Raw genomic sequence first — 25,776 nt, 5'->3', positions numbered from 1 at the left:
CCTTCTGCTCCATTTGAAGTTAGTTTTGTTTGTCTTGTTTTCAACTGCCTCTCTAGCTCTATCTACTTCAGCCAGAAATCCTCTTACATCTTCAATAGTCTATTAAAAAAAATGTAAACGTAAAGGAGGTATAGCCTACTGTCCCATGTTGCTAACCGGACACAAAAGCTCTCTGAGACTAACAAGGACATATGGTCTCAGGAAGCATGGGGAGAATAGACTTAGGTTCTATCAATCATCACACAAGGGTATGTAAAAGTTATCACAAACAGTTAATCTTCATCTGAAAGGGTTTCGAAATACCCTTGGTCACTAAGAAAAAAGTCAAGGGAAGAAATGTGAACATTAACACTTCAAACCTAAACTCTGTCCATACCAGAGAAACCTGGAGGGAGGTTCCCAAGTGTCTCTGCCCAATAACTCTGGGGTGCAGGTCAGGGAAGAAACAAAGAATCTGGAGCACTCCAAAGATCAGGAGGCCAAAGGGGAAAAGTAATTTCCCTTGGTTTGAAGGAACCACAACTGGCTTGTGACGATTCATTTTGGTCCTGGCCTCATACAACAAATTTCTGCTTAATTGCTGTTTTGCATCTCGTTGAGACATCGAATAAACAGTACTTAAGTATTTCCAGACAAAAACAATAACTCACTAATGACTAAGGCACTGCTAATTAAAATGCCCCTGTGATGGCGTGACTGGACTCAGAGCCACCACAAGGAACAGAAATGCCCAGGCCTTGAACACATGAACCAGAACCCAACCATCACACATTTGGGGGGTTGGGGGTGGAGGGGAGGTAATGACCTGTTCCTTCCTCTATAGGTCAGAATGGCTCTGTGGTAGAAAGGAAGGCTGACCCTTCCAGGATCTGAGGATAGGCTGTGGAGTTCAGCAGGAGGCGAGGCATGCAGATTCTAGAAGCATTCCAGACAGAAGAAAGAAACACATTGCAGAAGCTTCTGGGGAAATGTGTAGTCTGACTCGGCCCTCAAGACTGTGCATTGCTAAGATCTCCTAAACAGGAGGCAAGTGTGTTGTTAAACAACCAAACAGATACCCTTTTGGAAAACACAAGTCTTGCATGCAGGCACCATAATGTGCTTTGAAGGCTCCAAAGGTCAAGTTCCTTTCCAAAAAAAAAAAAACACCCCGACTCGGAAAGAAGGAAACAAGGGTGTGTGCTACCGTCTGGCAGTGCTAAAGGGTCACCTTAACCCAGTTCCCAGCTTTCCAAGTGCACCTGACCAAGTCTTGGGATCTAGCAAACTTCTCTTCCTCCACCAAACGAGAAAGCAAATCTGCCAACTTCCCCTTGCGAATGAGCGAGAATGAGCGAGTGGGGCCTCAGCAAAGCAGAGGAAAGAAGGCTAGCCAGAGTCTCCAAGCTTGCAAATGACTTTCTCTTCCTCCTCCTAGGGCAGGTTAAAGACCTGCTAGTTAGCACCAGGAAGGGGGTGGAGGGAAGCCATTGAAACCACAGGGGCCTAATACCCATCTGTATTCACAATCAGCCCCTTTAGGGATGTAAAATCGGAGAGGTCGGAACTGTTTACATTCACCTAATGTCCAAGTATACAAATCGGTGCGGTGCAGGCCCCCTCTATGCAGAAGTGGCCAGTCCGCTTTTCTGCCCTCCAGTGCAGCGCCACCATGACACGCTTCCTACCCCATTCCAGTTTCTCATCTTCATTCTCTCCAACAGGGCCATGGGTGCCTCCTGAAAAAGCCCAGAAGCCCCTCACTTAACTGTGTATTCTACATCAAAGGACACAGGGGAGCAAGTCCTCCATCTATGGTGTCCATCTCCTCCGTGGGAAGGGGGCTTTGGGCAGAGGCTATCCCTCCCCACCTCCCAGGATCCCGCAAAACCCAGAATGGCCTTGAAGAAACTTACTTGCTAAGGACTTTAGGGTATGACCTAGGAAGACATTTCCCTTCCTTTCTGGTCCTCAAAGACAATTGCTGTTCAAAAACTACATCTCAAAAGAGACCCACCTCCTCCCCAAGAGCCCCCTCCCCCCACAGCATCATCAGATCTTGGCCGAGGGAGCTGAATCTATTTGATGTCCTAATGCAAAGCTGGATCATATCCTAGAGAACGTGAACAGTTTCAACTAGACTAGGGGAAGGGGTTGGGGGGTCACGACACTCCTTTTAAATGCAGATTTGAACTTTTCACCCGGGGTCAGACAGCTGCGATGCTCTGTCCCCAGCAGAGGCCAGCTCCAAGCCCCTTCTACCTCAGACTTTCAGGTTTCTTTCTTCCCTCCCTCCCTCCCTTCTTTCTTTCTTTTTTTCTTTCTTTCTTTCTTTCTCTCCTTTTTTTCCTGCCTGCCCAGGAGGCCAGCCTGTTAAAGGAATTAGATACCTCCCCTGCTTTAAAACACCAACCTACACCCACTTCTTGCTTTACCAAGGGCACAAATTCCACTAACCTCCCAGAGGGGGCCTTAGAGGGGCTGAGGGTGAAACTGGATGAGTGAGCTGGAACTGGTAACACCTGAGTGCAATTGCTCTTAACACGGGCACTAAGGACTAGGGTGGGGGTGTCAAAAGTGTAAACACAGAAGCACCTAACTCCACTCTGGCCAGGGCATGCTCCTCAGGACACATGCTGCCCACAGCAGTGCTGACAGGCAGTTCTCACTGCTTTACCTTACAGAGAACTGCAGTGTGGGGCTGGAGATACAGCACAGCTCAGTGGATAAGAGCACTTGCTTCTCTTGTACAGGACCTGGGTTCAAATCCTAGTACCAATATGATAGCTTACAAAGGTCTGTTATGCCAGTTCCATGGGATCAAACATGCAAGCAGTAGGCACACAAATGGTGCTCATATACATGGCAAACAAAACACCCAAACACATAAAATTAAAATGTCCTAGCAGGATGAGGGAGGGGCCACCACTAGGGTGTTGCCTAATGTATGCCAGCACTCCTGAGGCAGAGCCTGATGGTTCTCTGCGAGTTCATGGCCAGCCTTGTAACTCTATAGTGAGTCCCTGACCAAGGTTACATATTGAGACCCTGTCTTAAAAAAGAGGGGGTGCGGAGGGCTGTACTGTTCTAAGGACTTAAACTGTTTAGCATGCCTAAGGGCTCATGTTAAATCCCCAGTACACACATATGTATCAGGGACTGCTCTTGTTATCCCACTCCCTACCCACACATGCAGTCATCCCTTGTTTTTTTAAGTAAGGTCTCATTGTAGCCTGGATTGGCCTGGAACTCACTCACATGGCCCCACAAGATGACCTTGAGTTTAATGACAATCCTCCTGGCTCAATGTTCCAAGTTGTAGGATCGAGAAGTGAGGCACCCTTTGGGTTCCGATGTGTCCCTCCTTCCTCCAGAGGAGGAACCTTGTCCCCCTTACAGCCACTGTGGTGGGGGACACCTGGGGACAGACTGTTGAAGCCTTGTGAACACCTCCAATTTCCACCTCAGACAGTAATTTATGAAACCAACACCAGCGTCATATTTGACCCTTCTGAACCTCAGGAAAGAGCCAAGGGTTACTGAGTTCCACTTACTAAAACCTCCAAGAGTCTGGGTTGGTCTTTTACAGAAGACCTGCCCTGTCCACAGCAGACAGCCACTGAGTCCTTGCCACGTGACTGATAGGAACTGAGACATGACCTGAGTAGAAAATACAAGGCTTCAAGGCCTGGAAACCAAACGGGGGCTGTCTCAATCATAACACTTAAAGACTGGTTCCATGTCTAAATGGCCACCCTCTTGATACACTGTGCTAAGTAAAACATCACAGTAAAGCGAAGTCTGTGGTGCGTTTGAACATGGTTAGTAGGAAACTCAATAAAAGCTCATTTAAAACCTTATAAAAGTAGGCTGTTTCTATTGGATTATCTTGTCCCAGAACCCTTTGCCTGCCTTTCCTACTGAGCCTGGGGTGGCGGGCGGAGAGTATCCTCCAGGATGACTTGATCTTTCTTGTTTATCTGAAGCTACAATGGAGATTCCCCAAGCACTGACTTCTAACTGCCTGGGGCCACCTCAGTGTCCCAAAATCCCATCCCCAAATCTCAAGTGTTGGTGGGGCCAGACCAGCCCACTACAGTGGCAAATCACTCTTCCAAGAACTCATCTACTGGTTTTGAGCCCCTGTGGCAAAGCTCTGAAAACCTGCTGCGTGTGGGTGACGGGAAGACTGCCCATCATGAAGCCAGTCTTGGACTCTACCCTGGTTTCTTACTATCAAAAGCAGAATGTTCTGTCAGAACTGCCCTCCCCCTAAAAATGCCCTGTAAGACACAGAGAAGTGTATTTTTCTGTTCTTTCTCTCTCTCTCTCTCTCTCTCTCTCTCTCTCTCTCTCTCTCTCTCTCTCTCTTACACACACACACACACACACACACACACACACACACCCTCCTTCTCTCCCTCCCTCCCTGGACTGGTGTGGGAGAAGTATAGAATGCACAGAGACGGCCCCTTTCCTATTAGGCAGAGCCTATTCTACCACAAGGGATCACAAGGCCAGTCTCATTTCTCTATGTAAATGAACTTTTTAGCCACCTCCTCAAAGAAAAGCTGCACGAAGGCCCATCCTGGGGCACACACAATTACAGCCATTTGCAATCGGCAGCAGGATTAGCACTGGAATGCGCTCTGCAGCTTTGGGGAAGGGGGGTGGTGCTAGGAAGATGGGGTTCTCCCGGGTTGGTCCACCAAAACTCTAAGACACTTCCACATCTAGGAGAGTCAGAAATTCCAAGTTGCTAAGGCTCAGGACTCTAAAAGGGGTGGGGGTGGGGAGGAGGGAATAGGGGCCAGCAGAGGGCGGGAGGGAGGAGGGGAACCTTGCAAGAGGGGCACTGGCCCTCCTGAGGCTTTGATCCCCTCCGTCCCAGAGTCGGTCGCTAGGAGAAACCAACTTCGCTCCTTGGGTTAATCAAAACCAAATTACTCAGGAATGTGGAAGGACAGGTCTGAACTTCCAGGTCCCTTTGTCTTTGAGGATTTGAAATGAAAAAAAAAAAAAAAGAAAGAAAGAAAGAAAGAAATTTTTAAAGCAGATGGCAGTGGTCTACTGAATAGGTAAGGGGGGGGAAGGAGTCTGCTTCATCTTCTGTCCCTTAGAGAGGCACCCACAAACTTCCTGCTCAAGTTTGTTCTTCCTGCAGTGACATTTCTGCAGATTAATTCCAAGGATCAGAGGAAATTTTCATTTTATCCTTACTGCCAACTAAAAGACCTAACATTGTAACTTCTTAAATACAAATAAGAAGCAATGCAAAGAGGCTAGGAGCCGGCTCTGTGGTTCAGAGTACCCACTGCTCCAGCAGAAGACCCAAGCTTGGTCCCCAACATCCATGTCTGGGTGGCTCACAACCGCTCCAGCTACAACTCCTGCTCTGTGGAGAGCCGGTACACTCTTATGGCCTCTGAGGACACCTGCTCACACATACACACATGCACACAGGGACTTTTCACAGAGTTTAAAATAAATCTTTTTTTTTTTTTAAAGACAAGATTTACAGGACACGTGTCACAACCTGATTATTAAAGGCAAGGTAGGCTGGGTATGGCAGCATACAGCTTTAATCTCAGGACTCAGCAGGGGTCAAGCATAGACAAATGTCTGTGAGTTCAAGACCAGCCAGGTCTACAAAGTGAGTTCCAGGTCAGCAGAAGTTACTCTGTCTCAAAAGCAAAGAAAATAATAATAATAATAATAATAATAATAATAATAGGCAAAGTACATAAATGTCTCAAAAGCAAACAAACCAATCATCGTCATCATAATAAATAAAAAGGCAAAGTCATCTACATAAACTGAATAAAACCCTACTTTTTCCAGAAGCTAAGTCTAGCTGTATTTCTCAGCTTAGGGTTCCTCCTAAAGACTGCTGAATTCGGGAGGTGGGGGGGGGGGTAGAAAGCTAGGATACTGGATGCTGAGTCTCTCCTGGTTATATCAGAAAGATAACATTTTCCTAGAATGGCTAAATGTAGGATGAAGATCTCTCTGGGCATCATCAGATTCCTAGGCTCAACTCTTGTCCAAAAAAGCTTAGGAGCCTGGGAAAGCTTGCTGGGTGTGCTGGCCAGGCCTGCTGGGATGCAAGAAGGTCCAGAAGTGGCAGGCAGTTGACCTGGGAGATGAAAGAAACCTGGGCTGAGCCTATCTAAGGCCGCCGCACCCCTCCCCCAGGCTCACGTGGTTGGTAGGCCCTGACACTCCATGGCAGGCTGTACCCCAGGCCCCCCGGAAACCCATAATACAGCACCCTAGTGCAGATCATCATCAGGGACCCCGGCAACAGAACCAAGAACAACTCCAGGAAGAAAACCTGATCAAAGTCCCCATCTGTACCCCCTTCCTCACAAAAAGATAAACAGAACATTACCAGTTAAGCTACGGAGCCTGAGCTCAAAAGATAAGGTGAGACCAGCACACAGCCATGACTACCAGCTGGCCATAAATCGTGACTGGCCCCAGGCATACAGTTATCTGGGAGGTTGCACTAAAGTAACTTTTAAAATTCTCTTCACCTTATCTGGAGGCCCCGTCAAATGCACATACATCACCAGCTCAGATCTCAGCCATTAGTACCGAATTCAGACTTTCCAAAGCAAGGCCCCAGTGGGGCCCTTCCCCAATTCCAGGCACAGCTGTAGACTTTCACCCCCTTGACTAACAAAAGGGACCTTGTACACACAATGAGCCCAAAGCATTAGTCTGTGTGGTGTCACAAGAGCACTGCTTAGCCCTCCGTGGACTGATCCTTCTTCCAGGCCTAGCTAGGGTGCTCACCTGAGACCTCCCTGGGTAGGGGCCACAAAGATTAGACACCCAGCTTCGTTGGCTACTGCTCCACGCATCTGTGCAGTCTCTGTCCAGCCACCCAGAGAGAAGGTGGGGGAGGGTAAAGAAAAGGAAGACGAGAGGGAAAGAAGGGAGGGAAGAATGGGGTGGGGTGGGGGACCCTCTGACTCCATAACTGTAGAAAATAACCTGACTCACTTAATGAAGGAAAGGACTACAGTCAACCCAGATGTCCAGCACACTGTCAACTCAGACTGGAGATGCAGCCAGTCTGATTTAGTACTAAGAGGAGGATGTCCCACTGATACCACAGGTTGTATAAAATGTGTATTTTAACTTAGTCCCACCTGTTGATACATTCCTCCAAAGGCCCCTGGTGAATGTGTCTGCACACAGGGGACTTGTACTCTCTAAGCCACTAAGTGGCCAGCCACAGGCAAGAATGCTACCTCCTCAAACTCGGGCTCACCACTATGCTCTGAAAGGGAAGGCTACTAGTTTCCAGATGCCAAAAAAAGACTACTGTGAAATTAAGCCCACAGAACCGTCTGATTATCAGACAGAATCGCAGGGCTCTGAGGCCGCTCACCTAGCACGCTGCCATTTAAACAAAGCAGCAGTGGGGCAGAACTTGGAGTGGCAGGGGACCTGCCACTTCATCCTGGAGAAATAGCCTCTACTTTGTAGTCCTCAACCAGGGGGCAGCTCTACCTCCTCAGGCCATGCCTTGAGACAAGGTGGACAGCCATGTCAACAGGAGAGAGCTACTGACATCAAGTGGCCAGAAAGAAGCCACTTGAGTGAAGGATGCCACATGCTTAGATATTTATATGCAAATATAGCTGAGAGAAATGCTCCCGGTGAGTGCTCCCAACCAGAAATGATCCACCCCTAAATGCCAATAGGAAACTCAGTCTCACATCCACTCCTATTTCCCAAGGTTGGGAGAGCTAGTCAGGAGCATCCTTTTGGAATGACCTCTAGCCAGGACTCTGAATTTAAAAACTGTAGTTGTTTAAATAGGGGCAAATGAAAATAATTGTAAAAGCTATCATCCTCACTTAAAGGCCAGTATCGAATGCCAACAGAGCCAAGCACTTGGTTTTCAAGGTAGCTGGTAAAACAGCCGAAAGCTCAAGGCTCTGTGAGCTGGGTTCCTCTGCAGGCAACAGGCTGTCTCTCAGAGAAGGCTGGAATTGGGCCATGACTGGCACGCCCAGTTTGCCACATTTGACCACATGGTTCCTGTGACAGGCAACACTGCAGCGAAGACGCTGTGACCAGGTCAGCTGGTACAGGAAGAGGGCTGACTAGGAAGCAAAGACAGGAAGAGTTGAAGGCTGAAAGAGATCAGGCCAGTCAGGCTGGGAGGCCTTGCAAGAGAGGGGGCTAGGGGGAGGGCACGTGATAATTAACTCAGCAAGCTGATAGTATTTGCATATAAATGCCTCTACAAATCACTACAAACAAGCCAGGACAAGTCAGGCCTATTAGCATATATAAGCCAGCACAGGAAGGCCTCTCTAGGTGGGTCATGGAGTAGGCTGCTCACTTAGGGGGCCTCCTGCCAGGCTTGGGGGAGGGGGGAGGACACGTGGGGAGGTGGAGAGGGGGAGGACACTGGTTCTACTTCAGACCCTCAGACTCCAGAAAACACTTTTAGGATGTCAGAAAGAGGTGGCATAATTCCCAGCCAATAATAAAAGAGCGAAAGAAACTCAGGACCTCTTAGTCACTCTCTGACAGGGCGTGGTAAAAAGAAAAAGAAGCAAGAGGCCATCTGCAGGAATGAAATAAGTGGGTGGGAGCTGACATTTATGTAGTATCTCCTCCATAAGCTGTTGCCACCACAGGTGTGAGACCACACCCTATGACTGATGAAATAAGAGATGCTCAAGGAATTTAAGGGATTGGTTCAAAACCACGGGAAAAGGCCACAGAGAGGAGCCACATGCGCATCCACAGCCTCCACTGCAGTGTGAGGCCAATGGTGATATGAATAAGTCAGCTCTCCAGAAATCAGGATCAACAGAGTTTACAGGTGAGGGACTCTGCTCAGGGGTATCTTTTTTCCTGAGCCATTAGTTTGTACCTTGACCAATGAAAAAGTTTTCCTGTCTGCCATTGGTGGGTTGGTACCAGGACTTCCTGTTACCCGGTTCTCCAACATCTGGACAATTCTTATGGTTGCTCCCAGCCAGGACAGACATACTGCTGGAACCTGTGACAGTTGATCTTGGCTGTCAATCTGACTACTATATCTGGAATGAACTAAAACTAAAGCCAATAGGCACTCCTGTAAGGGATTTTCTTAATCAGACTACTGGGAGCAGGAAGGCCCGCCCTAAATCTGGGCGGTACCTTCTGGAAAAAGGAAGCTTCACTCTTTGTTCTGCTTGTGGTCACTCTCCCAGGGCAAGCCTGTGGATCCTGCTGCTTTGGCATTCCTTCAGCAATATTCAAAAAAAAAAAAAAAAAAAAATTCTTTGGGATTCCAATACAGGCCAAAGACCTCTCCAGAACTCCTGCCAACCTTCAGTGCCTTCTTACAATTACTGAGACAACTACCAGATTCTCAGTCTTTCCAGCATGTGGTACCCACTGTTGGACCATCCAGACCACATCCTTTAAGCCAGTCTAATAAATTCCTTTTTACTACATGTATCCATTCTATCCGGTCTGTTCCTTTAGAGAACCCTGATCAATACACTTCTTTCGTTAAAAGATCTACAAGTTCTCTGCTTTTCCCCAAAAGATGCCTATAGGTTTAATATTTGGTGAAAAAGAAAAACCAGTTTCAACTTGCTCTTTGAAATAGGCAGGGGCTGGAGAGATGGCTCAGTGGTTAGGAGCATGGACTGCTCTCCCAGAGGTCCTGAGTTCAACTCCCAGCAATCACATGGTGGCTCACAACCATCTGTAATGGGATCTGATGCCCTCTTCAGGTGTGTCTGAAGACAGCTACAGTGTACTCACATACATAAATAAATGAATCTTTAAGAATACAACCCATTGCTGCCATCTCTGGCATTCTGTTTATTTACCTTATATTTTTGGAGTTAGAGTCTGACTACATAGCTCAGACTAGCCTTGAACTCCTAGCCCTTCCTGCCTCAGCCCTTCCAAATAGGGATGTGCCACGTCCAGCTTATCTGGGACTACACTCTGAAAGTGGGCAAAATGCTATCTTATGGGAAAGCAAGCCACGGGGCTTAGAGTGCCCACGCCCCTGAAGTCAGATATGCAGGGCTGTGATCAGATTCAAAAAAGCAACAGCATTCAAGAACCTGGTCGAACAGTGGTGGCTTTGAAAAGCCACTGCTGTGCAAGTGACACCCACCCCCAACACACAAGGGCCTCTTCCTTATGTGTCCAGAAGTCGACTTGACACTTTCACGAGGATGCAAATATTCCACAGAGAGATGGCGGAGCTGTTATAAGGAAAGCAAAATCCACTTCCCCAAACCAGCCAAATGTACATTAAGAACCAAGGCCCTGAGCCAAAGAGCGTTTTAGGAAGCAGGTCTTGAAACAGCATAAGCAGCTTGCACAGTTTCTTCAGCAGTTAAGGAAATTTGTTTAAAAAAAAAAAAAGTTGCTGAGGAGCATTAAAAATAATAATAATTAAAGAAATATAAAAGTCCATATGTCCTTTAGCCTATTTCTCCTGGACAAACTGTCAGGAAAAGTTGTCTAAAGTAGACCACTCAGATACTGGAGGTATGGTAGAACAAGGGAGCTCATGTCCACATAGACATGCTTTTTAAAGACTTAGCATGGTGTGAACTCCTGAAAAGGAACTTTTTAGACACCAAAAAGGAGACATGCACATTGGAATGGACGCACGCTTCCAGGACTCAGGGAGGGGTCTGGGGCTGAAACCAGAAACCAAGTGAAGACAATCCCCCCCATCCTCTCTCTACTGGGTTAATCTGACTTCAGCCCCTCTGATCAAAAGGCTGCAATGAAGGCCAGGCAGTCCCCTTTGAACTGGAATTTTAAACACTGAAACACGGAGCAAGCCCATGAGTGAAGTGTATGCAGGTACCAGCTTATCCAATAGCATGGCCAATGCTCTTGGAAGAATTTGTCTCCAATCCCGCTGGCTTGACTCAGGAACAACCAAGAAACCAGCCAAATTGCCCTTTGGTTGCTCCTGCAAGTGGCAGGGCTCGTAGCAGTTAGGGCTCCTTGCAGATTATGAATCACTGACAGTGTCCACTCTCAATCTGTCAGAACCTATCATGATCATCCTCAGAGTCATCCCCATGTACTCGAACCTAGTCTCAAAAGCCTTCCCCCTAAATACACACTAGCCCCTGCCTCCAGAAGCAAGCAGGGGCCTCTCTCCCAGATCAAAGGTTTGTGGCTGAAGTCCTTAGCAGGACAATGGGTAACAGCAGCTGCATGTGGCCCAGATGAGCCAGTTTCCTCGATTCAACTCAAGGATTTCCTAGTGATAACTTCATATTCCAAAAAATGCCTAACTCTTGCCCCCAAAAGGGCCATTCAGATTAGATTCAAGAAAGTCACTTCAGAGAGCACTTTAAGACTCTGGTATGACTCCCTTCCTCCCAGAAAAGGAGACATTGCCCTTCATCATCTCTATAAGGAGTGGCGTTACAAGAGTTAGTCCCTAACTAGGGAACCAGAAGGAACATGCAGTAGTGAGGTGATCAAATGTCAGCCCTGTCTTGAGTCTCTTTTCTCTGGAGTCCTCAGACCTAACCCTAGAGGGATAGTTAAAAGAGTGCAGTTCAGCCATCTATTCCCCTCCAGCATGCACACATATATGCATGCACACACACATTAATTCTCTTGTTGACAAGCCTGTATGGCGGAAAGGAAGAAGGGCTCACCCAAAAGGCAGATAAAGCACCAGGTACTTTACTAAGAGGCTCCAAGATGGGTTAAAACAACACAATACAATTCTTGAGGTGCGACAGAGCCAATTTGCCAGCCCGAAAATTCTCTCTCTCTCTCTCTCTCTCTCTCTCTCTCTCTCTCTCTCTTTCTCTCTCTCTCTTTTTGCATCATTATTCTTGAAAAAAGCAAAAAACTCTAGGAATGTAAAAATGAAAGAATTAAGATTAATAGAAAGGCAGAAAACAAACAAAGGGGGACATTAAAAACAACAACAACAACAAAAAAAAACCTTTAACAAATCAGCAGCCAGAGCAACTTCTGAGGGCAAAGAACTTTCTAGAAACACTCCATTCACTGCTTCATTTGTGGCTTGTCCTCATTGTTCATTACCCTGTCCTCTGACCCAAAGGATGAAGAACAGGAAGAATAAAAAAGAAAGAAAAAAAATGGGCAGGTGGACAGATGGACCGATGGATGACAGACAGACAGACAGAACACATCCCTCTGTGTCACTGCCTCTGAAAGCATGAACACAATGCTACTGCCTGTCATCTGGGGCTGGGCCTTGCTTTCCTCGGGTCCCTGGTTCCTGTCCCTGTAATAGTGATTTGCCACGTCAAAAAATAAAGCATAAAGAAAACCCAGTCCTCTACCATCTGATCATCATTTCCCACGTGTTCAAAGAGAGCAGCTTGGCCACCAACTTTAAATCATACAGAAAACAAGTCTGACAGTTGCTGATTGGATAGTTTTGCTCCTTAATCTGGATTTTGAAAGCCACTTGCCAGTGACCCAAGATTTCTGCCTGAGTCTCTCCCTAGGGACAGTACGAGGAAACCTTAGCTCCTGTGTGTCTGCTTCTGTTTCAGTGTCTTCACGATGCAGGACACTGTGCTCAGGACAGAACCAGGACCTTTAAACCTTACTGCACCACGCTCTACAAAGGAATTCCCTAGCTTGCATTCCATTAAAGAGAGCTGCCGGGGGTTCCTGGACCACAGTTCTTTAAGTCAAGGAGAAAGGACTGGAAGCCCCAGTGAGGCTAGGCTGGGACTTCTAACAATAACCATTACAACCAGATTCTCTCTCTCCACCAGGGCAGGTGGACAACCCTAAGAAGTTCCCCATAATGGAATCTGCCCTCCTGTTGTGTTTGGATGGCTCCACCTCCGTACTGGTTAATTACAACAGCGCTGGGAACCAGAGTAGGCCAACAGGTCCAAACGTTACAGAGATAGCCCAGCCTAACAGTGAGCGACCATTTTTAATCACAAATGAAAGCATGAGCCACAGCACACACTGTACTTTCTTGAGGTTGCTACAGCAAGCATCAAGTGCATTATTCTTGTTGTGCTGGCCAGCCAGGAGGCGGGGCTTATAGGAGCTTCCTAAGACCAGACACCTCACTGCCTCCTTGCAGGATAGACTCGGGGACCCTAGGTTAGGCGGCAGGCAAGCTAGGAACCCTCCCAAGGGGAACTGTGCAGAAAACAAGTGGGGACAGTAGTTCCACACATTTTGTGAAAGACTGCTTAGTCACCTAAATATTTACTTTTTAAGATAAAACTTTTGCAATTCCCCAATAAAACTAGTTTCCTAGGTAAGAGTTTGCTTTGGGCCCTCAAGTATTCCTAAACACTCACACTCTCACTTCCAAAACCAAGAAGACCCAGTCTCTAGAAGATACACTAAAAGGACACACACACACACACACACACACACACACACACACACCAACAATAAGGACATATTCCCTGAATACCACATGCGACCAAAACTAAAATTCACAGATTTATTCTAATTCAACAGATTTATTCAAATAAACCAACCACCTCTGGGTCACCCAGAAATGCAGAGGCCATCACTTTAAGTCTTAATGGTGAAGGCTGAAATCTCGCTTATTTTAGCTCCTTGACACTGGGAAGTCCAATTGGCACTGAGTTTACATAGCAGTTAAATCCAGTCCCAAAACAGCAGGAAAGCACTTTGCTGTCCAGCCAGGACAAGCCAAACAAGAGGCCGGCAGCCTGGAAGCACGGTTCTATTTGGGCACTTTCCACCCTCCCTTAGCATTCACTGGGCAAAGAAACCAAAATTAAGGTTTCAGGTGGTTGGCTGCTGTAGCTCACTGTTTTTGTTGTTCTCAGAGAGCCAGCCAGTTCCTTGTCAATCAAAACAGTTTTCAGAACTGGAGAGCCAGAGTTCCATGCCATAGAAAGGGTCCCGATTGGATGGAGTCTTGGGAAGAGGGCGGGAGGCACCTGACCCACGTCATAAGGACAGAAGGTCTTCAAGGCACTTAATTCCTGGCCATTCCAAAAGAACTGTTTTCAAAGTGTACAAGTGCTTGCCTCTGCCACCGACCCCATGTTGTTAAATAACACTTGTGTGTAATTAAATAAAAGACCCAGTGTGACCCCCAGCCCGTTCTGAGAGCCACTTTAACATGCCTTCTGAAGACCATACTAGAAATCAAATGCAGGCAGTTTCTTTGGTCCTGTGATTTAGAAAAGGGGGTGGGGGGGAGTTGCTCTTGGCCTTCATGGCATGCATACTCTCAGGAACCCCTCAGAACTAGAGAACACAAACACAGGTGTGCAAACATCCAGGTATTCACGTCTCTCCAACGACCCCCATTTTTCAAAATCAGTAAACGATTAAGAATCTGTCTCCAGACTCCTCTTAGCCCACCTCTGTTCCCTGTTTTCCACGTCTGGATTTAGAATCTCAGGCCGCCAGTGGATGTTGTGATAACAAGAAACAGGCTCCCAGCTTCCCTACTGCAGCCTCTCAATGATCATCGGGTTACCTCGTAAGGTCTATGCTTTCCCATTTCATGCAGTCTGGGCCACAGCACTCCAGCCCAGCCCACTGGAACTCGTGATTTTTAGGGTTTCCCTTGAAACCTATCCAGAAACCACAGCCATTAAAGGAACATGAAGGTTTGACACCTCCTGAATTTAGGAATGAGGGGACTCCAGGGGCCAACTCTACAGACTGGCACCTGCTGCCTGATGGCAAAGAAACAGTTACCCCCAGCTCTGGGTGAGCTCCAGATTATACTCTTATTTATTTAGCGACTCGTCACCAAGGATCTCAAAGCATGAAATGAAGTGAGATGAAGATGACGTGGAACTGCCTCACTATCTCTCTCCCAGGCTTAAGGGCTGGTCTTGCTGTGTCTTGATGCTGTCCACCAAGCAGGCTCTGGCCTTCCCTGCCTTCCAGATGGGAAGCCTATACACTCTCTCTGTGGTTTCCATGTCAGTGGCTCCAAGAGAGTCTTCAAAGGCTGATAAATGAGAAAATGCAAGGGGTGGGGGTGGGGGGTTGCCCTCCTAGATTCACCTGCTCTCCAGTCACCACCTTTAAACCAGTTTAGGAACTGTGTCCCACCACTAAGGCTGGCTGCTGAAACTCCCTTTGAGTGTGCCATGTGGGCTATGGGCTTTCCCCCGAGGGCAAGATTCCCCCCATCACCCTCATCATTACATAGGTATGTACAGGACAGAAAGGGCTGGTTACCAGAAAGCTTGCTTCTCTCTAAGCCTACAAAATGACTTTGGGTTGGCTGGGGTTTTTTGTTTGTTGTTTTTGTTGTTATCTTTCTTGTTGCTACCCTAACTTGGATATCTCTCCTCTTTAACTGGATTAAAAAAAAAAAATCTTACCTTTCCTTCGTGCCCCCCCTCACAAAAAAATAAAATAAAATAAAATAAATAAATGCTGTACCGGTTCTGGCAGAAGAACAAACCGAAATTAGAGGGCAGCCAGGCCAAGATGATCTCCATGGGTCCCCGTCAGCTCTGCACTGATTCTCTCTTTAATTACTCCCCAAACAAGGCACATTCTTCACATTGCTGCAAACTGACCAGCGACTTCCAACTCTCCCCTCCCTCTATCTCTCTATCTCTCTATCTCCCCACTCCCCTACCCCCGCTCAAGAAGGTCTGCTTTAGACCAAAGAACCCAAAGTTCTCAATGGCACTAGTACCCTCAAGTATTAACAAGGTAGGAACTAACCCAAAAGCAGAATGAGGATGAGGAGGTCAGGAAGGAAAAGCAAGAGGGGATAGGAGAAAGAACGTACTCTGGTGCCCAGCAGACTCTAGCCACTCTCTCCCCAGGTAGGTTCCTCCTGGAGTCTAGGAGTTCAAGTGCATCCAGCCTGCCCTTCCCCCACATGCCCCAAGAGAATGGGAAGTTCAGCCAAGACTCACTCGCAGCACCTGCCTCCAGCGCTAGGCCGGCTGCGAGCCGCCCGGCAGGGGGAGGGACGCTGCACTCACCTGGCACACAAAGCCTCCGTACACCTCGGGAGGAAGGAGGCACTCGGAGGTCCGGGAGCCACCACGCCGGCCAGCGCGACAACGGGAGATTCCAGTGGCAGCGGAGCCCCGAACTTACCCACCCCAGGCGGCATTCTCCCCACCTCCCGCTGCCCCCCGGGCTCGGCGGTGGCGCAGGCTAGGAGCGAGGGGCCTGGCGGCAGGGGCGGGGCGCGCATGGTGGCGGCCCGGGGCTGGCGATCTGCGGGCTGCCCGGGGAGGGAGGTCCCCCAGGCGCGGCGGGGATTCACCCACGGGGCGCGGCGCTGCGTCCCGGTCCCCGTCCCGGCCTGCCCGCCTCTCTCCTCCTCCTGCGCCGCCCGCTCGCCCGCCCGCCCGCCCGCCCGGAATCGCTTTATGTAAATGAAGCTCAACTCGCAGTTTGCGGCGCGCACCGCCCGAGGAAGGGGGGCGGGCGGGGCGGGGGGCCTTCGGGGATCCACATTACACAGCAACAAAGCGGAAGGTTAATTTGAAACTCACAGCCCCGCAGCCTCTCGGCTCTCCGGGCAAAGCCTGACATCTACAGTCGCGCTGGGCGCAGGCCGGGGAGGCTCGCGGTGGCCGCGCCCGCGCGCCTGCGGGGACCTGGGGACCTAGACGCACAAACACACCGGAGCAGAGCCGGAGGTGCCGGGCCCCGACTCTCAGCACCGGCCTTGGAGGCGGCCTGGGCCGCACTCGCCTGGGGACAGGAGCCTTGGCTGCCCTGGCCTGCACCAACCCAGGAACCGGCCCGGCAGGAACAAAGCCGCGTCCCCGCGAGGCACTGACCGCACCGCTCATCAAAAGTCTAAGGCCGGCCTGGAAGAAACGGACGCGCCCTCGGCCACCCCCAATCTCCCCCACAAAAAAAGAAGAACAAGCAGTCGGGGCCTCCGAACCCTGATCCATCAGTCTCTGGGCCCTGTCCACGTCAGAGCCAGGCCACTCTAACATGGGGACTTTAGCCAATGTGGACAGGAATTTATTTGAAACACACACCCATCCTATTAACTGCTTCACAGAGCACTTCTGTTTTTCAGCTGCAGAAACTTACGAAAACATCCCCTACTCTCTCTCCATTGAGAGTTTAAGGACAGTTTCTGAGGAGAAAGGAGGAAAGGAGAAGAGAGGAAGAAACGACTAGAAAAGGCCAAGCAGTCTGCAGCCACCCGCTGTCAGGAAGGAGACAGTCCTTAGCAACCACAGAGCATTTCAGACAGGGCAAGAAGGGTGCCCCGGCTCAAGATGATTCCACCACCAGGATCAAACCAAACAGGGCTACCTCGGCTGGCCAAAGCGACAGCTGGGCGCTTCTAGGTCCCCTCTAAGTTCACCTTTTGCGTTCTGTTATGTAAAGGCAGGCCCCCTTGAAATCTCACCGGAAGTCTCCAGTCCTCTCAGACAGAATTCCACCCTCCTCCTAAATCTAGTCTTCATTCCCAGCATAGAAAGACACCTGCTTTTTCTCTTTCTGAAAACCAGCCACCCAGGCTGCCCCGGCAGCCGCGAGTCTTTTCCTACTGCACAATAATGAACCATGCAAGTGTTAGAAATATAATAAGCTCACCAGGCGAAGAGCAGAATGTATGGAATCGTATTTGCATTAAACACACACTAACAGGGAGGAAGGGGGGGTGCTTGCTTGGTGAAACCAGTGTCCCTGTGTAGGAAGCATTTTTTTGGTACAATAGAATTCAGTTTCAAATCGATGTAAATACCTAACCTGTTGGGCACAGACTGCTACCCTGTCTATATTTTAGCACACACACACACATACACACACACACACAAAGATTGCAGTTTCCCCCCCAAGCTAGGGCCTTGGAAGAAAAGAACTGCCTCTGGGGAATCATGTCCGATTAGGGACAAAGGAGGGCAGAGGCCAAATTTAGTCAAACTTGGGGAAGGGGGGAGCAGGTTTTTAGGGGTGGGGGGAGGGAAGGATGGGTTTGTGAACCAGAGTGTGGCCTCTGTAGGCCTGCTTCTGACTCTGCCTGACCTCGGGCTCAAGAACAGGTGGTATTTTCAAAACACACAGTTATTTATGTTAGCCACATGAGTCAGGAACACCTTAAAGAAAACCAATTAATAATTTAATTGAAAAAAGTGACAATGAATAATCCATGAAGATGATGAGGCAGGCAATGGGAGCCCTCCTCTCAGAAGATACTCCCCCCAGAAATCTCTTTGGGAAAACAGAGATTCCAGACCCTCCCTCAGTCCTCACCTGGAAGCTACCCCACGGGCCTAGCTGAAGAAGTAAAGCCAGCAGGAAGCTGTTTTCCACTCCTGGAAAACTGAATTTTGCAGCTTGCTCTCTTGAGTTTTATTCGCGGGACAGCCTTGGAATCTTGTAACGCGGTGAGTATGGGTAGGGGCGTAGGATACACATTTTGACAAAAATGAAAGCTAGAAAAACCTGGAGACAGGATCTCAAGTAATCTGAGAGATCCTGAGAAGGGGGATGGCAGAAGAGGGCTTTTGCCTTGATCCCCCTGCCTCTGTCCCAGGCCCTGGGTCAGGCCTTCTACACCTCAGAAGCCTGACAAGCAGAAAAAAAGAATGACCCTGATCCCTTTTCTCTATCTTAACCCTGTAATAGCTACATGCACAGTGAGGCCTACTCAAGCCTGTCTTTGTTTAGACAAAAATTTCACTGGAGAGCCACAGGAAGGTAACCTACAGCCTGGAGACCATAATGAACAGGATGGACTGTATAAAAACTGGGGTGCCCCTGCCTCAGAGATAACTCATTTTCATCCTTAACCAAAACAAGGCCTCTTCAGAGGGGATTTACAAAGCCCACACTGACATATGGAACCGTCAGTTTCTCCGAAATCCACGTGGCCAAGTCTGTCCCCAAGTTCAGGCCAGGGCAGCTGCCTGATGTTAAACCCATGCCTGCCCAGCACTGACAGCCTTATATTCTGGGGCTGCACCCAGGACACAATGATAAATAAAGCCACCGCCAGAAAAGGCAAGGCCTTCACCGGTTCTCACGGCTCTCCTTCCCCAGGCTCGGCCCATCTAGAAAGCCTCATTGACAACACCAGAGGATAAATATTTAAAAATAAACCAGGGAATGCTAGCCCCTTCTCTTCTCCTCCCCTTACCCATTCTCCGAGCCAGAGTCTGCCCACGAATGCTTAGCTGGCTGATAAAAGACACCTCTCCAACCCAGTCAAACCTGCTCCCCCACCCCCAAGTCTTCTGAAGTCCCCAAAGCTAAGTATGATCCCTGAGTGAAGACCCGGTGGATGTCAGCATACCAGCCCCTCTTCAGAGCACAACTGGGTTTAGGTAGATGTGTGTCATTCTTCCAGATCATTCTGGTATGATTTTAAAACTTGTGCTTAAATCCTCTGGAGGTTAAAACCTAGGATGGGGGTGGGGCACAGGCATACACAGATATGCCCCCCACCCCTCCACGCGCAATAAATACATTCGGTGCTGAATTCTGCTCTGTGGTCTGAGCTCATCCCACCAATACAAGGTAGTTTTACTTAGGGGCTTGGCATCTGCTGAGGACCTGGGCCTCCTGGATAGGAACCCTCTGCATACAGACACACCTCAGGCAGCTGAGCCACTCGAGGCTGGGGTACTGGTGGACTTATGCACAGATGTTTTGTTCCGCATCTCTCTGACAGCCTCAAGGCCTTCACAGATCACTGTGGTGCTAATTCCATAGATGAATTTTTACCCCATCCTAGGTGGAAGGCATCTCGGTCAATCAGACACACACTATAGGCCCAGATGAGCCGCCTTTTAAATCTGTGATTCAAAAAGAGTTTTCCCAAAATATTTCTGAATGGCAAAGCCCAGGTCTCAGGGAAGCAAAAACACAGTTGCCTTAAATGAGCCTTACATGTTAGGCAAATAGGTCACCAAGCTCTCTCTCTCTCTCTCTCCCTTTTTTTTTTTGTTTGTTTGTTTGTTTGTTTTTGGAAACAAATTTTTTTTGTTTTTTTCTGAAAGGGCAAAGAGAATTTGCCATGCAAGACTTTTACACCCAGGGGGATTTTTACATTTGTGTTTCTAAACCTTGAAATTGAGGATTTTAATGACAAGGCGGACAGATGCTTAAAGACAGTGTCACAGTCAAGAGTCTGCATGCTGCAGGAGAGAGCAGTGCTTTGTTTCGGCCAAGGGGGTGGGGGGTGAACTTCCCATCTTGTTCCTGGGCCGTCCCCCAACTGTCTGACACATCCCTTCACAGTGGCCAGCAAACCGACTGAAGACTTGGAGGGGACAGAGGTCGGGCAGAATAAAGGAAACAGGAAACAGGGGAGGAAAAGAAAAGGGACAGGGGACATTGTCTGTTTATATAAATCCTAATTTAAAAAGAAAAAAAAAATCTCAGCTCCTATCAATTCCACTGTGTGCACTAACCAGCTTCCCACTCGAGCTTAAACAGTGAACTCTGTCAGGCTCACCACCACCTAGTTCAGATTTTTCCTTTTCTTTTTTTTAATGAGTCATTTCACGAGGGTTTCAATTCCCCCCAGTGATCACTTTTAAGTAGTGGACAGGATACCAGAAGATAAACAAAAGATGGCCCTTCCACGCTTTATTTACCCCAAGTTAATTCTAGAATCCCGGATTTTTTTTTTTTTTTTTTTTTTGGGTTCATCTTTTCACTACCGTTCATTTCTGTTGGAGATCTGTGCTAATCTAACTTCATAGTCTTCTCTCCACCCCACCCCCCACTGCCCCACCCCCCAGCTGAAATTTCACATCTCCTCCAGGTCAGCCGGTGTTTTAGAATGTGGGTTTCTATTGAAGCTTTTCCAATTGCCAGTGAGGCCTACAGTGAAATGTGTATGCTTCGTGCTGTTCTGTTTGTCTCTCTGCGGACAAATAGAAACTGTGAAATTTAAAGAATGGATAAAAAAAAAAAATCTAAAACAAAGAGGTTAAAAAAAAAAAATAGGACAAATGTTTTTGCTTTTGTGTCTCCCCTGCAGCAATTGTTTGGGAAGTCCGCATTGACAATAACCATGAGCAGGCCATCTAAAGGCGATAGGCTCACAAGGGGACTCCTTGCCTGCTCCCTTTGGTCTGGGAGAAAAAGTACCTTAGCTCCGTTCTCCAGGAACAAAAGGCCGGGGCCAGGGAAGGGGGGAGAGGTGACCGGGCTTTCACAGGGAGCCAAGTGTCAGTGCGGCTTCATTTTTCATCCTTCTTAGTTAGAAAGCGGCTCAGGGAACTTCCTAATGACTGCTTTTCCCTCTCCCCTATTACTGCTTAACCTAAAAGGACAAAACAATATATTTATATATGTGCATGTATATATATACATGTGTGAGTATACACACACACATACTTAAAAAAAAATAAATAAGTAAACTAAAACTAAAGCCCATCCTAGTAGAGGAAGGTCTTCGGGGCCTACATAAATAAGCCCACTTCTCATCTTCCCTCTCTCTTTTTTGGAAGGGGGGTACAGTTGTAGATCAGAAGAAAAGAGAGACTGTGGCATGTTTAATAACATCAGACTGGCCTTTATAGTTCCAAGAAGGTATGGGCATTATGGGGTGAGAGCAGCACGGAATGGAGGTGCCAGGAGGAGTGTCCAGGGTCACAGCATGAAATAAGCTAACGCCAATTTCACATTCACAACTGACTCTCAAGCTCACAATCACCATCACTGAATGGTGCTTGAGGTGGGAGGGGGGTGTCGTTTGTTTATTTGGGGTTTAGAGCTTTTGTTTGTTTCATTTTGTTTTGAGAGGGATGTCCTCCAGAAGTGGACAGGCAAGGTGTGGCAGGGGCCAGGGGAGGTGGTGTCTAAGGAAGCCTGGATGAATCACAGCATGCCATGGAAACACTGGGGGCAAGTGGAGGTGGGAGTGTTTAACCAGATTAACACGCCGGGAAGTGTCTTCCCAGGCAGGCAAAACCCTAGGCCAGAGCAAGGACATGCGACCCCCAAGCCAGACCTGGCCTCTCAGAGAACACACCACACACACACACACACACACACCCTTCCCAAAGCAGGCACAGAGCTCTGACCAAACAGCAAGGTCACAGGGAGGGATGAGGGGGCCTGCAAAGTAACACAATAAACACTCAAATATGACCGGAAATGACATCAGCAAAGTGAAGGACCTGTTTACTGCAGATCAAAACAAAACAAACTTCTAAACCTTTTGTGTACACAAGAGAACTCTATAAAAAGCCTCGCTAAAAGTCACGAGGGTCTGTCTACACATCAGCATCCGAATAAGAAAACACATGACAGTTACTGAGTAGGGGGAGAATAAGGAGTGGGAGGATGATGGGAAGAAGAAGGGGGTGGGTAGAGAGATCAATCCCAGCTAGGGCCAAAAAGCCAGTTGCTGGTTACCCCCTCTGCTGAGCCTTAATACTTATTGGTGTTTATAATCGGAAAGCTATGCCCTATGTTTCACTTAATACAAGGCCAGACAGCGTTGTCTAATGAGGCAGCATTACAATCAGCTTGTAATGCTGAATTTTTAATGCTGCCAAGGATTCTGTTACATAATAATACGAAAAAAACAGAAGCTGAAGGAGGGGTCCCAATGACAGGACCTTCCTCGGCCCCACTAGCTTGCCTTCCCTCCCCTTGGCCCACTACCACCTTGTGATCTCAAATCAACTCTTCATCCCCACACAGATCTTATGGAAAGCAAAAGGATTCCTTAGGAAATCCACACTTTTCACTATTTCTGTAATGTTTTCTCCAAAGTTCTAACGTCAAGAGTTTGAATTCTTAGTTTATGGGGAGGGGGCGGTTAGAGGTCTAAAATGAAAAGGATTTCGGTAGGGGTGGGGGGCAGAAGAGACAAAGAATAGAGGGAAGGGGATTTTATTTTAAAAAGCAAACCAAGCCATTTTTAAAAACAAACAAAAATAAATAAATAAAATCATAGAAGGAGAAAGAACTAATCTGTGTTGTGTGTGTGGGGGGGTGGATGGGAAGGTGGAGTTGGCTGCCCATATTCATAGCTGCTGTGCTCAGCTTGCACTGGTGTAATTTAAAAGCATACATACAGCCGCGTTGCTTCTCTCTGTAATACCCCAAGACTGTAAATCTATAACCACTGCAATGATTTAGTGATTAAAAACATGATAACATATTGTGTAACTGCAAACCACAGAACCCTTGCCAACGCTCCTCCAAGATAAAGGGGGGTGGGGGGGGGGAAATACAGAAAATGTGTTGCTTGCAGCGATCTTCCTAAACCCAAAAAAGATTTTAATGAAAGGACCTATACAGTAGACAATCTCACAGGGGTGAGTGGATTCAGTGTGGAGCCAGAAAGGGGAGGAGGGCAAAGCAGGGGGGAGGGAGGGCAGCTAGCTTCATGTAGGATCCTTTTCCTTGTACCAACAAATTACAACCTAAACAAGCCTTTTCCTTTCTCTCCCTCCTTCTCTTTTTTTAATAGTTTGTTGTAACTGGAATGACTGGTCTTGTGCACTGTCTCGCATATTCAAAGCTGCTTTGTAATAGCATCTGGAGACCCAACCTTATTTGCCTGAACTCAATGGTGGGTTTTTTTTTCCTCCCCCTCCTCCCTGGTTTTGTTTTGGATTCAGTATTGTGGGTTTTCTAGTGTCACTGGGAGCCCTGTCTATGCAGTCGGAGGGCTCTGACGCCTTTAAGCTACTGAACTAACACCTGAGAGGAAAACACAATTTGTAACGTGGCAGGAGGAGCCTAAAGCAGGCAGGCAGGCAGACAGACAGACAGGCAGGCAGACAGACAGGCAGACAGATATACACGCGTGCGCGAGCGCACACACACAAAAATCAAAGCAGCTGTAGGGGCTTTGGCCTCTGAGCAGCTGACCTGACCCCATTCTGTATATTCTTTTATTTCCCCATTGCAGGATTCCTGCACCTTGGGTCAGATTAGTACTCAATGTGACCCTGAGGAGGGAGGCAGTCACCAAGCCCTGGAAAACTGTTCCATATTTAATAGGGGTGGGGGGTGTGAACGCAAATACATCCAGAAACCCCACATGCACACACAAACACACACACACAATCTATCAGGACTATCGGGCCATAAGGCCAGCTCCTGCCCAGCTTTCTCGGTCCATACTAAGACCCTTCTGTAACTACCACCACCAAATCTTCATGCCTATAGCTCTAACCACCACCACCACCACCACCACCACCACCAACACACACACACACACACACACACACACACACACACACACACACACACCCGGAGTCCTCCGGAGGCTTTAAGTTTAAAAAGTCCACAGATCTGAATCGCCTCCTCTCTGGACCAGAGCAGGGCAGTTTATTCAGAGAAATCAATAGGAAAGAGCATTTGCAAATATTTATATAAGCCCAGTGCGTTTCAGCATTAAGTAATTAAAAACTAAAACCAGGGGAGGGGGGAAGGGAGGAGGCACACAGACAAGAGGAAGGCTGCTGCTGGTCTACATTGCTTTCCTGCCCACACCTCATCTCCTCAAACCACAAGCCTTTCAAAAATGACTTCATGGACACTTTTTGCGAAATCCTGTTCTGAACCATTTTCAAGACTATTTCAAAATAATCTCCAAATATGGATTCACCTACCACCAAGCATTCAGGACTGACTGTATTCTCTGTCTCTCTCTGTCTCTGTCTCTCTGTCTCTCTCTCCCTCACACACACACACACACACACACACACACACACACACACCATTCTGACTTTTGATATTGCTTCAATCTCTAGTACCTTACTCTTTTATATTCCTACCTCTGCTTGTACTAGTTTAAAAAAAAATCATGTGAAGGGGAAGGGCTGAAAATTCAATAAGCCACCAGTGAAAGACTGGGACAGCTCCCTCTTCCCACCAACTCAGGATGTTTACACTTTGGGGTTCAACTCTAAAATCCCCACATATAAATAAACAACATACACACAACACACACTCTTCAGTAAAATCAAAGGGCTATAACATGAGCTACTATAGACTGAGTGGATTTCCCCTATACTGTTCTGAAATCTGAGCAGTAAATTCTGGTTATTCTGCCTCTAAATCCATTGGAAGGAACCAACTAAGGCACTGGGGCACCCACACTGCAGGTATTGTAGAAATTTACAGTAAATGGAGGTACAAGATTGCAGCACATTGTCCTATTGATTATTCAGATTGAGCCATCTTTCCTCAACCATTTCCCAAGCTTCTTTCTCAGGACCTCTGAAAAAGTTGGCCAGGAACTGGCCATCCACCCAAAGTAGGTAGAAAACACACACACACACACACATTTAAAGCCATAATAAATCCTCAAGCCCCCCCAACACACACACAAGGGCTTGAGCCTTTCTTAAAATTCCAAAGTGAATTTATGTTCTGTAATTTGCATTAGAGCCAACCGATCACCTTGTCATATTCTTCAAAGATATTTAACAAGCCCCCCCTTTTAAAAGTCACCAAACAGAAGGCAGAAAGCGGCAGTTTCCTTCATCCATATAGTCCTTAGATCAAGTTTCAATAATTGAAACTAATAAAAATTGTCATATTTCCCCTACTTCAAAGTGACGAGGGAGGAAAGTTAAGAGTGTGTGATTTTTGAAGCACTCATAAGCAAAGAATCTGCCACCGTCGAAGGAATTTCACAAAGTCAGGTTCTGAGCAACAGATTCAGTCACAAAGTAAAATAAATAAATATATATACCTACGTGTATATATATGTAGTTTTAATGGCTCAATACACAATTCAAGTGCACAGCGTAGAACACTCAAGAACACTCCAACTGACATGCAAAAGATTCTATACATTAAAATGTATATCCTAAAATTAAGAACGTGCTTTTTTTTTTTTTTTTTTTTTTT

The 25,776-nt window shown here is 47.6% G+C and overlaps 1 protein-coding gene across 5 annotated transcripts in view; it reads right to left on the bottom strand.

Moving 5' to 3' along the window:
- Positions 1 to 25,776, bottom strand: part of Zfhx3 (zinc finger homeobox 3) — a 287,724-nt gene that overhangs the window by 229,791 nt on the left and 32,157 nt on the right. The window contains exon 1 of one of the 5 annotated variants that reach the window (XM_031341360.1): positions 15,945 to 16,635. The exons of the other annotated variants lie outside the window; for them this stretch is intronic. The gene's annotated coding sequence lies outside the window, so the exon portion shown is untranslated. Of the gene's footprint in view, positions 1 to 15,944; positions 16,636 to 25,776 lie in introns of those variants that run through there. 5 annotated transcript variants of the gene reach the window in all.

This window comes from Mastomys coucha, unplaced genomic scaffold, assembly GCF_008632895.1.
Source record: "Mastomys coucha isolate ucsf_1 unplaced genomic scaffold, UCSF_Mcou_1 pScaffold22, whole genome shotgun sequence".
Lineage (NCBI taxonomy): Eukaryota > Metazoa > Chordata > Mammalia > Rodentia > Muridae > Mastomys > Mastomys coucha.
The sequence above is the reverse complement of the archived record's forward strand: the minus strand, read 5'-3'. Positions and strand labels throughout refer to the sequence as shown.